The sequence below is a fragment of the Chiloscyllium punctatum genome, chromosome 44, assembly GCF_047496795.1.
Source record: "Chiloscyllium punctatum isolate Juve2018m chromosome 44, sChiPun1.3, whole genome shotgun sequence".
Taxonomy (NCBI): Eukaryota; Metazoa; Chordata; class Chondrichthyes; order Orectolobiformes; family Hemiscylliidae; genus Chiloscyllium; species Chiloscyllium punctatum.
In genome coordinates, this window is record NC_092782.1 from 24,130,327 (window position 1) to 24,142,156 (window position 11,830).

Consider the following 11,830-nt stretch of genomic DNA (forward strand, 5'->3'; position numbering starts at 1 on the left):
TCCATCCTAGAATCCGATTAAGATAGTTTACTCCTCAGCTATTTTTCTCAGTTATATCAATCACTATTAGAAAATATGCTTCCTCAGTCCCTGATCACTTACAGAATTTTTTATAGTTCTTTATTTAATGCTGTATGGGGGGGGTGTTCCAATGTCTTAGAAAGAGAAAATAAAAGCATAGAGAATAGGAGTACTCAGCCCTGAGAGTATTCTGCCATTTAACTTGATCAGAGCTTATTCTCTAACACCCATCATTCCTGCCTTCTCATTGATAGCCTTTCATCCCTTTAGCTCTAAGTACCATATCTAACTCCTCCTTGAAAACATTCACTGTTTTGGCTACAACCACTTTCTGTGGCAGAGAATTCCACAGGCTCACCATTCTCTGGGTGAAGAAATATCTCATCTCAGTCCCAAATGGCTTACCCCATATACTTAGACAGTAACCCTTGGTTGTGGATTCCCCGGTCATCAGAAACATGCTTCCTGAATTTACTCTATGCAGTCCTGACAGAATTTTTAACACTTCTATGAGATCCCCCTCATTCTTCTAAACTACAGTGAACATAATTCCTACAACAGTCTTCACTGACCATTGCTGAAGTGGTTATTCTCTTTGGTTCGGACACAGCAAAGTGACCTCTAACACAAATGCAAACAACTCATCCTATATCCAAACCAGTATCTAAGTTTTTATCTAATGTTTTAGAAATTGTATGGAATGAAATTCTGCCTAGGATTGTGGTATTTACACACCCTCTACATACGCATGATATTTGTACTATTTCTAAATACCTATCACTTGGATGTGTAGTACAATATTCATAGTTTCTTTTAATAAGATGAATGAATGTCAAAGCTTCACTGGTACAACCAAGTGCACTTGTTTTAGATTGGCTATTAACAATTAATAAGATGGAAGTATATTTTACAAAAGAAGAGAAAATTAAAGAAAGATAATAATATTAAAAAGCATTAGCTGATTTGAAGGACAGCAACTTATTTACCTTAAATAAAACAGAAATTACTGGAGAAACTCAGCAGATCTGGACACTTCTGTGGAGAGACAGTAGAGTTAATGTTTTGGGTCGAGTTATGAAGAAAGGTCACTGGACAAAGTCTTGACTCTACTTTCTGCCAGACCGGCTGAACTTCTCCGGCAATTTCTGTTTTTGCTTCATAATGCCAGGATCTGCAGTTCTTTGATTTTGCTTTAAATTATTTACCTTCTCTTTTAGAGTTATGATGGCCATCATCAGAATTAGTATGATAGCAAGAAATTAATTTGGATTCATATGGGTGTGGTTAAGAAATAAAAAGGGGAAAAACACACTGCTAGAATTAGTCTTCAGCTCCTTTTATGTCAATATGGTGGGACAAGGAATAAATCAAGACATAATGGCAGCATGCAAAAAAGACACTACATTACTTTAATCTTCATGTAGATTGGAATAGTTAGATTGGTAGAGGAAGAAATGTGACCAGACCTGGCTGGAATGGACTGGGGAAGGAGCTTGGCAGCCAACAGGGTGGAGGAATAATGGTTTAAGAAAATAGTTAAAGAGTGAGAAAGAAGGATATCAGAAAGGGGATACTCAAATCATGCTTAACCAGGAAAATTAAGGCAAAGATTGGTAATAAGACAATGGATTGGGAAAATTTTAAAAACCAACAAAGAGTAATTGAAAAATAATAATGGAAATAAAGTCTTTGAATATAAACTTGCAAGTAATAGCAGGATGGACATCAAGAGCTCCTTTCGATATATAAAATGAAGGGAGAAGTCAAAGTAAACTCAGACTTCTTAGAAAATGAAGCTGAGAGAACAATGGGGAACCAGGAAATGACACAGCAGTTGAAGGAATATTTTGCATCAGGCTTTACAATAGCATTCCAAAATTACTAAATATTCAAGGGGCAAAAGGAGAAGAATTAAATACAATACCGATCAATATCAAAAAGGTGCTAGGAAAACTAATGGGTCTAAAAACCAATAGGGCCCTGAACCTCGTAGGATTCACCTTAGGATATTAAAAGAAGTAAGTATGGAAGTATTTGATGCACCAGATCTTTCAAGACTCTTTAGATGCTGTAAATGTCTTAGAGGTTAGAGGAACTGTAAATGTAACACCTTCATTGTAAAAAAAAGGAAGGAGACAAGAAAAGATAGCAATTTTTGAGATTTGTAGCTCAGGCTGATGTAAGTTAGCTCACTGAGCTGGAAGGTTTGTTTTCATGGTGAGAGTCTCTGGTGAAGAACTGGTGGTATGTCCTGCCTCTCTATTTATAGGTCTTGGTTTCTTAAGGTGGGTGATGTCTTGTCAGTTAGCTAGACAGCTGTTATTGACAGAAGGTTAATCTATTACAAATAATATAACAGGAGATCATTTAGAAAAACATGACTTCAAGCCTGACAAATTGATTAGATATATAAAGGGGAAACAGTGTATTTTGATCTTCAAAAGGCATTTTATAAGGTACCATATAGTAGACAACTTAATAAGAGCACAGGGTATTGGAGGTAGTATATTAGCATAGATAGAGGATTGGTAAACAAATCGAAGATAGATTTGATCGAAGATAAGGGATGCATTTTCAGGATGACAAGCTGTAACTAATGGGGTCTCACAGGGATCACTGCTTGAGCCATTATTAATGACATAGATGAGAAAACTGAATGCATTGTGGCTATGTTTGCAGATGATACAAAAATAAGTGACAAGGCAAGTGCTGTCGATAATAATGATTCTGTACAGGGATAAGCAAATGAGAAAAGTCTTGGCAGATGGAATATGTTGTAGGAAAATGTGAATTTATGTACTTTATTAGGAAGAATAGAGGAGCTGAATACCATTTAAATGAGGAAAAGAGTGCAGAAAGCTACAGTACAGAAAGATTTGGGAGTCCTTGTATAGAAATCATTCAAAGCTAACACACTATTTCAACATGTAATAGGGAAGGCAAATGAAACGTTGAGCTTTATTTCAATGGGAATGGAATAGAAAAATAAGGAGGCCTGAGAATAATGGTCACAGGACTTGAAACATTAACTCTGCTTTCTGTCCAGAGATGCTGAGAGAAAGTGAGGACTGCAGATGCTGGAGAGTCAGTCGAAAAGTGTGGCACTGGAAAAGCACAGCAGGTCAGGCTGCACCTGAAAAGCAGGAGAGTTGATGTTTCAGGCATAACTCCTTCTGGGCTTATGCCCAAAATGTCAACTCTCCTGCTCCTTGAATGCTGCCTGCTGTGCTTTTCCAGGGCCACACTTTTCGATTCTCCAGAGATGCTGTCAGACCTGCTGAGTTTCTCCAGAAATTTCCATTTTTGTTTGCTTCACATCTCCATCATCTACAATTCATTGCTTTATATTAACATCAGGCACTAGTCAGGCCACACCTGAGGTACTATGAACAGTTTTGGTTTCCTTATCTAAGGAAATATACATGTTGGTATTGGGTACGACTGTGGCTTGATTCTGGATATGGAATGATAGAGGCAGGACTTATACAAGTAATGGAAAGGCCTTGGGTATTATTGTAGAACAGGGGGACCTAAGGGTTCAGGTACATAATTCTTTGAAGTTTGCATCCCAGGTAGTTAGGACGGTTAAAAAGGCATTTACATGCTTGTCTTCATTGCTCAGTCCTTTTGAGTATAGGAGTTGGGAAGTTATGTTGAGGTTGTACACAACGTCAGTGAGGCCTCTTCTGCAGTAGTGTCTGGTCCAGTCTAGAAGTTTATAAAATCATGAAGGGTATAGATAAGATTAATGGAGGGGTTTTTTTCTCTAGGACATGGGATTTTAAGTCCGGGGCGCATTTTTAAGGTGAGAGGAGAGATTTAAAAAGAGATACGAGGGGCAATTTTTTCTTTTACACAGAGGGTAGTTCGTGTGAGGAATGAATTTCCAGAGGAAGTAGGATGCAGGCAGTTTCAATGTTTAAAATACATTTAGATAAGTCCCTGAATAGGAAAGGTTCGGAGGGATATGGGCCAGAAGTAGGCACATGGTACTAGTTTTGTTTAGGGTTGTGGTTGGCATGAACTGGTTGGACTGAAGGGTCTGCTTCTGTGCTGTGTGACTCTACGGATCAGGATGAGTGTTGTGTTGGATCAACAGCAGGTACTCAGGTCTGCAGGGAGGGAGTCAGATCAGGAATGTCAAGGCTCAGCCAGAGCTATGGTACCAGTGGGATTCTGTGGTGAATTAGTGATTCACTTACCCCAAGAGTGAAAGCTTTTCAATACTCTAAATTTTCCTGAGTAACTATTCACTTTAAATAAATTAAGAAACATCTCAGAATTATCCAATTTTAAGGGACTTCAATGAAAATTGCCAATCAAAATTTTCATTTTCTTGGGAAACTCTCTTAGTCATCTGCATCGGGATGTCAGCAAGCTGCCGATGTGCACATCCAATATACCCTGCAGCAACAACTCTGGGTATTGTCAGTCCAAATGTGCATTCACACCCTAAAGAATGACCTGTGGCACTACTCACATTAAGACAGAGGATTCACTTGTTTTACACAGACAGAACATTACACAGCTATTTAGCCAAGTATGTGCTGTTACGTGCCTCCTAAAAGGTTGTAAGTTCAACTGCTTTAAGTAAATACTGTAAAAGTTCATACCGAGAAAGTTCATACAAAATTGCTGAGACTGTATTCTAGATAAGTGCCAATGTTTGTTATACAAAGTATACAGACCCAACTATTTGTATTAGCCTGTGCAAGATATTTGAACTGTAATGGGTTTGTATATCTCATTTTTCATAAACAAAAGGCATTGGTAATTTCCAATAGACTTTAAAAGGGTACATGCTTCTGGAATGGGCAAACACAGGGCAGATTAAACGCTATGCAACAAAGTGTGAAGTGCTCTGCATTGGTAGGAGAATGAGACAATGTAAACTAAAGAGCATAATTCTGAAGAGTTTGCAAAAACCAAGAGACTCAGGTAAATGCACACAAATCACAAAAGTTGGCAACACAGATTGAAATGAGGTTCTGATGAATCTTTATTGATCAAGAAGTGCAATGATTGGTTAAGAACTGGAATGGCTCGAAAGGATGTAAACAGATACAACTGGAATTTAAAAAGGGAATTTGGATAAAAAGTCTAAAAAAATTGCAAGATTATGAGGAAAAGACAGGGACATGGGACTAGCTGATTTGCCCTTGCAGGACAGAAAGTTGAAAGTTATTTCAAACTAAACAAAAGCTAAGTACAACTTTATAAAGATAAACAATTAAAGTGCAATTTTAAAATGACCGGACACATATATTCCGATTATGTCAGCATGAGGAAACATCTAGACAACACTCAGGCTTGGATTAATAAATGGTGAGCAATATTCACGCATTACAAACCCCAGACAATGGTCATTTCCAATAAGCGACCATTCCCTCTGGGACTTCCTAATCCAATCTTCAATGACCACCAACACCACGCCCCATTCCCACGCCACCTTCCCATGTAACCGCAGAAGGTGCAACACCTGCCCCTTCACCTCCTCCTTGCTCACCATCCAACGGCCTAAACAGTCTATCCAGGTGAAGCAACATTTCACTTGTATCACCTCCAATGTTGTGCATTGTATTCGCTGCACCCAATGTGACCTACTCTACATTGGTGAAACCAAACATGGACTGGGTGACCACTCTGCAGATCACCTCCAGTCTCCAGTCTCCCGACCCTCCCATAGCCGGTCCTTTTAAACCAGCATCCTACTCGCATGCCCACGTGTCTGTCCTCAGCATGCTGCAGTGTTCCAGTGAATCATAGCACAAACTGAAGGAATAGCACATTTTCAGACTCAGCACTTTACAGCCTTCTGAAATTAATATTGAGTTCAACACCTTCACATTGTGAACCCATTTCTTTCTTTTAGCTTTATTTGTTAGATTCTCTGTCACCATGTCCTCTTTCCCCACTCCAGTGAGACTATCTGCTCTTTCCAGTTTGTCAGTTGGACACACCATTGTTCTACTATTCTCACATTCTGATCACTTAAGCTACTCTCTCAGCACCCTTTCTCCCCCAGGACTTCAACCCCACACTATTGCATAAATGCTGCCTCATCCACACCTCACATTATCTCTGATGAAGAGTCATCTAGACATGTAACATTAACTTGCTCTCTCTCCATGACTGCTGCCTAACCCGCTGTGTTCTCCAGCATTTTTTGTTTCAGTCAAGAGGGAATCTAACTGAATTTCCCACCCTCAACATCTTAGGGTTTGCTATTGATTTGAATCTGAACTTGATGTGGACAGTGTCTACAGGAGAAAATCAGATGTTATAAATTACCTTCTGTCTTCCAAAACGAGCTGCAAGAGCAACCTTGATGGAATACACTTCACCTGTCTGGATGAGTACAGATCCAGCAACACTCCAAACTTAACACCATCCAGACAAAGGAGAAAGTGAGGACTGCAGATGCTAGAGATCAGAGCTTAAAAATGTGTTGCTGGAAAAGCACAGCAGGTGAGGCAGCATCAAAGGAGCAGGAGAATTGACATTTCAGGCATAAGCCCTTCTTTGATGCTGCTTGACCTGCTGCGCTTTTCCAGCAACACATTTTTAAGCACCATCCAGACAAAGCAACTTACTTAATTGGCATCCCATCCACTTCCTTAAACGTTAATCTTGTCTATTACTACCGCACAGGAGCAGCAATGGCCCTCATCTGTAAGATTTATGCGGAAACTCTGGAAAGCTTCCTTCAACAGTACCTTCCAAAACTGAAACCTCTGTCGCCTAGGTGACGAAACAACTAATTAGAAACAAAAACAGAAATTACTGGAACAATTTGGCAGAACCATTCTGAAGGAGGGTCACTGAACCCCAAACGTTGTCTCTATTTTCTCTTCACATATGCTGCCAGACCTACTGAATTTCTCCAGCAATTTGTTTTTGTTTTCCAGCATCTGCAATTCTTTGTTTTTTTAAAATTGAACACCAAACTTGATACTGTCCAATAGGAGGTAGTAACATAATACTGATATGGTAGCATGTTTGCCTCCAACATTTGAGAATTCAAGACCCCTATAGGACCTAAGCATAAAAGTCAAGTTTACAGCTGAAGTGAATTGAATTGAATTGTTGTTATGTGTACCAAGGCACAGTGAAAAGCTTCATCTTCTGAGCATGACAGGCAGATCACAGAGGTAAAAACAAGGTAAAAACAATGACTGCAGATGCTGAAAATCAAATACTGGATTAGTGGTGCTGGAAGAGCACAGCAGTTCAGGCAGCATCCAACGAGCAGCGAAATCAACGTTTCGGGCAAAAGCCCTTCATTCCTGATGAAGGGCTTTTGCCCGAAACGTTGATTTCACTGCTCGTTAGATGCTGCCTGAACTGCCGTGCTCTTCTAGCACCACTAATCCAGGCAGATCATAGAGTTAAGTAGCGTAGATAAGTAAATAACAGGTATGCCATTAAGTTTAAAGAGTGTAGAACAATTGTAGGAAATAGGAAACCGAGACCTGCATGCAGGAGCTTGCAAGGACCACATCTGGCGCCATCTTGCTTTGTTCTGTTTACTACTAGTTGGCACAATTTGTTGGATGGGATATTAATAAGAGTACATGGTATTAGGTGCAGTATATTTGCATGAATTGAGGAGTGGCTGCCTAACAGAAAACAGAGAGTTAGGATAACTGGGGAATTTTCAGGATGGCAACCTGTAACTAGTGAAGCGCCATTGGAATTAGTGCTGAGACCATGATTATTTGAATATATATTACTGATTTGGTTGAGGAAATTTAATGTACTATAGCCAAATTAGCAGATGACAAATTTAGGTGAAAAGGCAAGTGGTGATGATGACCCAAAGAGTTTACAGATGGATGTGGATGGGTTAAGCAAATGGGCAAAAACTTGGCAGATGGAATACAATGTGGAAAAATGTGATGATGCATTTTGGCAGAGAGAATACAGAAAGAGAATAATATTTAACTAGTGAAAACTCGCAGAAAACTATGGAACAGAGGGGATTTGGTCTCCTCATCCATGAAATCACAAAAAAAACTTGCAGAAAAAAAAAACGGTTGGCCTTTATTTGAAAGGGAACCGGACTATAAAAGTAGGGAAGTTTGCTAAATACTGTGCTGGAATACGATGAACAGTTTTGGGACCCTTATCTAAGGAAAGATATAGCAACATTGCAAACAACCAAAAGTTGAACCTGAGTGACTGTCTAACAGGAGACTGTATTTTGAGGAGAGATTGTGTAAATTGAGTCTGTACAGTTGGAATTGAAAGAATGAGAAGCATCGCTATTGAAACATATAAAATTTCCTAGGAGTCTTGACAGGCTAGTTGTGGAAAAATTGTTTCCCCTTCTGGGAATGCTTAGGATCAGAGGGCATAGTTTCAGAATATGAGTTTATGCATTTCATACGCAGGTGAGGAGGATTTTCTTTTCTTTGAAAAGCTGGAGAATCTGTAGGTATTATTTTATCTCAGAGGGCTGTTGAGACTGATTTTTTTTAGCATATTCAAGGCTGATATAAACATATTATTAATCAGTATGGGAATCAAACATCATAGGGGAAAGGCAAGATGGTGGATTTGAGGATTATCTGATTGGTCTTGATCTCATTGAAATGCAGAGCAGATTCAATGAGCTGAATGGCCTATTTCTGCTGCTACATATTATGGTCTTAGACCAACTTTTAGATTAGATTAGATTACTTACAGTGTGGAAACAGGCCCTTCGGCCCAACAAGTCCACACCACCCCGCCGAAGCGCAACCCACCCATACCCCTACATCTACCCCTTACCTAACACTACGGGCAATTTAGCATGGCCAATTCACCTGACCTGCACATCTTTGGACTGTGGGAGGAAACCGGAAGAAACCCACGCAGCCACGGGGAGAACGTGCAAACTCCACACAGTCAGGCAGGAATTGAACCCGGGTCTCTGGCGCTGTGAGGCAGCAGTGCTAACCACTGTACCACCGTGCCACCACTATGTTTCTTTTTAGAATAATCTATATTAATTATCCTGTCTTTTTCAGTTAGTACTCTGATACTCCTCCCTTGCACTTCAAATTTAGTAACCCTGTTTTGCAGTTTTTGAAAAACATACTACAATTCTTTTTGTTTGTCGTCCATAGAAAATCACTGTCAGAAGAGTTGTCAAAAATTTAAAAATTGCAGAAGTGCCACCTGCTTGAAACTATCAAGTGTTAGCAATCACTTGCATAAATTAAATTGTGAGCAGTGATTTTTGAAAAAAAATCAACTACATTTTGGTGATGTAATGAATTTTACATATTTTTAGTAAACATTTCATCAAAGTAATCTGATAAGCAACAGAATTATAGTAATTTCATATATTGGAAAATAATCTTTTCATGCAATTACTTCCATGAACAATTCTGAAACCAAAATTCCGAGATATGTTGGAGTTAGCGATATGCAATATTTGCAAGTGAATAGAAATATGAATTTAAGGTTTATAATTGGCTGCAATGTTCCATGTACCTAATGTGACCCACAAATGCAAAAGTTTACATAGCCAGCTTTAATTCTCACTTAAAGTGCTGTACTTCCTACTGGATTTCCTTAATACTAACTGAAAGCTCTCACTTAATTTGTTTAGTACTGTACATTGTGTATTTAAAGATGACTTAACTAAAGAACAGCTCATAATATCAAGAGCTCAACAAGAAAACTGAAAACCCAAAATACAATTATTCAACAATCAGCTCATGCATCTATGTATGGCACAAAGTACATCTCCTTGTTATATGCCTGAAATGTCGATTCTCCTGCTCCTCAGGTGCTGCCTGAGCAGCTGTTTTTCTGACTCTGATCTCCAGCAGCTGCAGTCCTCACTTTCTCCTCCTCGTTATATGAACATGTTCAAAGATAGTAAGTTCAATCACCTCCAGAAATATAAAAAAAATCACTATTAACAAAAGGTTGCAATTCAAATACATTTATTCTTGGATCAATATGACAGGGTTCTTGTGATTTTGATCCAGAGCAAGATATCCTTGACCAGCATCAGCCTGAAACTGTGTACATTCAAGGGATTTTTCACAGTTCATGATTATCTGCAAACTTAACAGCAATTTTGAGAACCTAAGTTTACAGAAATTGCTAAACCAGCCAGAAAAGTGCTGTAACAAATCACATCAAGTCTATCACTGATTTGTTGTAAATTATCACAAAGCACCAGTTTCCCCTTACTGCACCCCCCAACCAGTATTTAAACTATCAATGTCTCAAAGGTAAATCTTCTGGAACAATTAACAAATATGTTTCCCAACTTTATTGTATTCTCTAGGCAAGGAATGTATAGTATTGTTAAATTCCAAACATTAAACTGTGGCTTTTTCCAAAAAAAAACACAAACACAAATGGGACATGTATACAATAGTTATTCATACTTAGATTTGGAACCAAATTTCAGCCCAATTAGGAGGCATGCAATCTGCATGGGTTCTGCCTTTTACTTAGAAGACAACTTCGTGTAGCTCTTGATCGTCTGGCAAATACACCATTCGTTGGTTTCAAAGCATCATCCTTATCTGCGGGAAGCAATATTGAATGTACCATCTCTGTCACTGCCAGGAAAGCAGTGAAGAGTGTCAAAAGTGCTCCAAACATGTATAACTTGACAACTTTTGAATTTGGTGTCTGGCCTTCAATAATCGCTTTGATCAAATTTATCCAGATACGACTGACACCCTTCATCACGTTTGTATGATCCAAGATTGATTTGCTGATTTAGTTCTTCAGAGGTATACAAAGGTCTACAAACATAAATTAATTAATTAATTCATCCAGTGTTAGCAAACAATAACTACAACATTTGTGCACAGTCTTTTCAGTTTTTTTAGATTAGATTAGGTTCCCCACAGTGTGGAAACAGACCCTTCGGCCCGACAAGTCCACACCAACCCTCCGAAGAGCAATCCACCCAGACCCATTCCCCTACAGTTTACCCCTGCACCTAACACTACGGGCAATTTAGCATGGCCAATTCACCTAACCTGCACATCGTTGGACTGTGGGTTAAATGCAATCTTTGAAATCTGGTACAGAGGGTATATAGACCCCAAGACTTCTGTCCCTCTTTGAAAAAATATTTTTTTATTCCACATCCTTTGACCAAATGTTTCACCACGCTCAAATAGCAGCTCTGCTCGGTTATCTTAGTAACATTTCTCACTTTGAGCTCAATCATTTAATTTTACAGTACAGATGGAGTATATTCGGCTTTTCCTATTGCTAATGGCAATCACCAAGAACAATTCTTCAGCCAGCAGGGAAACTAGCTGCCAGTGAACATTAGAAAATTATAAGTTTTCAATGGTATGGGAATTAAAATACGTCCTACACAGTGATGAGGGAGAGATAAATCTTCATTTCAAATCTGTGTCCTATATGGGATGTGGAGCCACAGAACAGCACAATCTGTAAAAGGCAGCCGCTGTATGAAAATGAGTAATTTAGCCTGAAGCAAGATGGGTTGCTCTTCATGCCTTAATTGAAAAAGATTCTCTCAAATCATGAAATACTCACCGAAACCAGGAGACACATAAACGCATTCAGGCAGAGGCAAGTCAGGACAGTGAACGGTGTTAATTTGGAAGGAGAAGCTGTTTGCCTCACGGCGTCATGCCGACTCTTTAAAAGCTACAGCGCTGTACCGGGCTTCTGGGTCAGCACCCAGCCCGAAGCCAAGAACAGGCAAATAGGACCCAAGCACCTCCTGCAACCCACTCCTCATTCGTGCTTACTTCCCCGGGAAGGAGTCACACCGGCAGCTCCTCACCAATCACAGGCCAGTACCAGCCTGGTC

The 11,830-nt window shown here is 39.3% G+C and overlaps 1 long non-coding RNA gene across 1 annotated transcript; it reads right to left on the reverse strand.

The window, feature by feature from the left end:
• Positions 1 to 9,942: 9,942 nt before the first annotated feature.
• LOC140466806 (uncharacterized) lies at positions 9,943 to 11,830 on the reverse strand. The gene is made up of 2 exons (XR_011955288.1): positions 11,551 to 11,830; positions 9,943 to 10,778 (listed from the first exon to the last, which is right to left on the reverse strand). It is a non-coding gene; the product is annotated as an uncharacterized lncRNA (long non-coding RNA).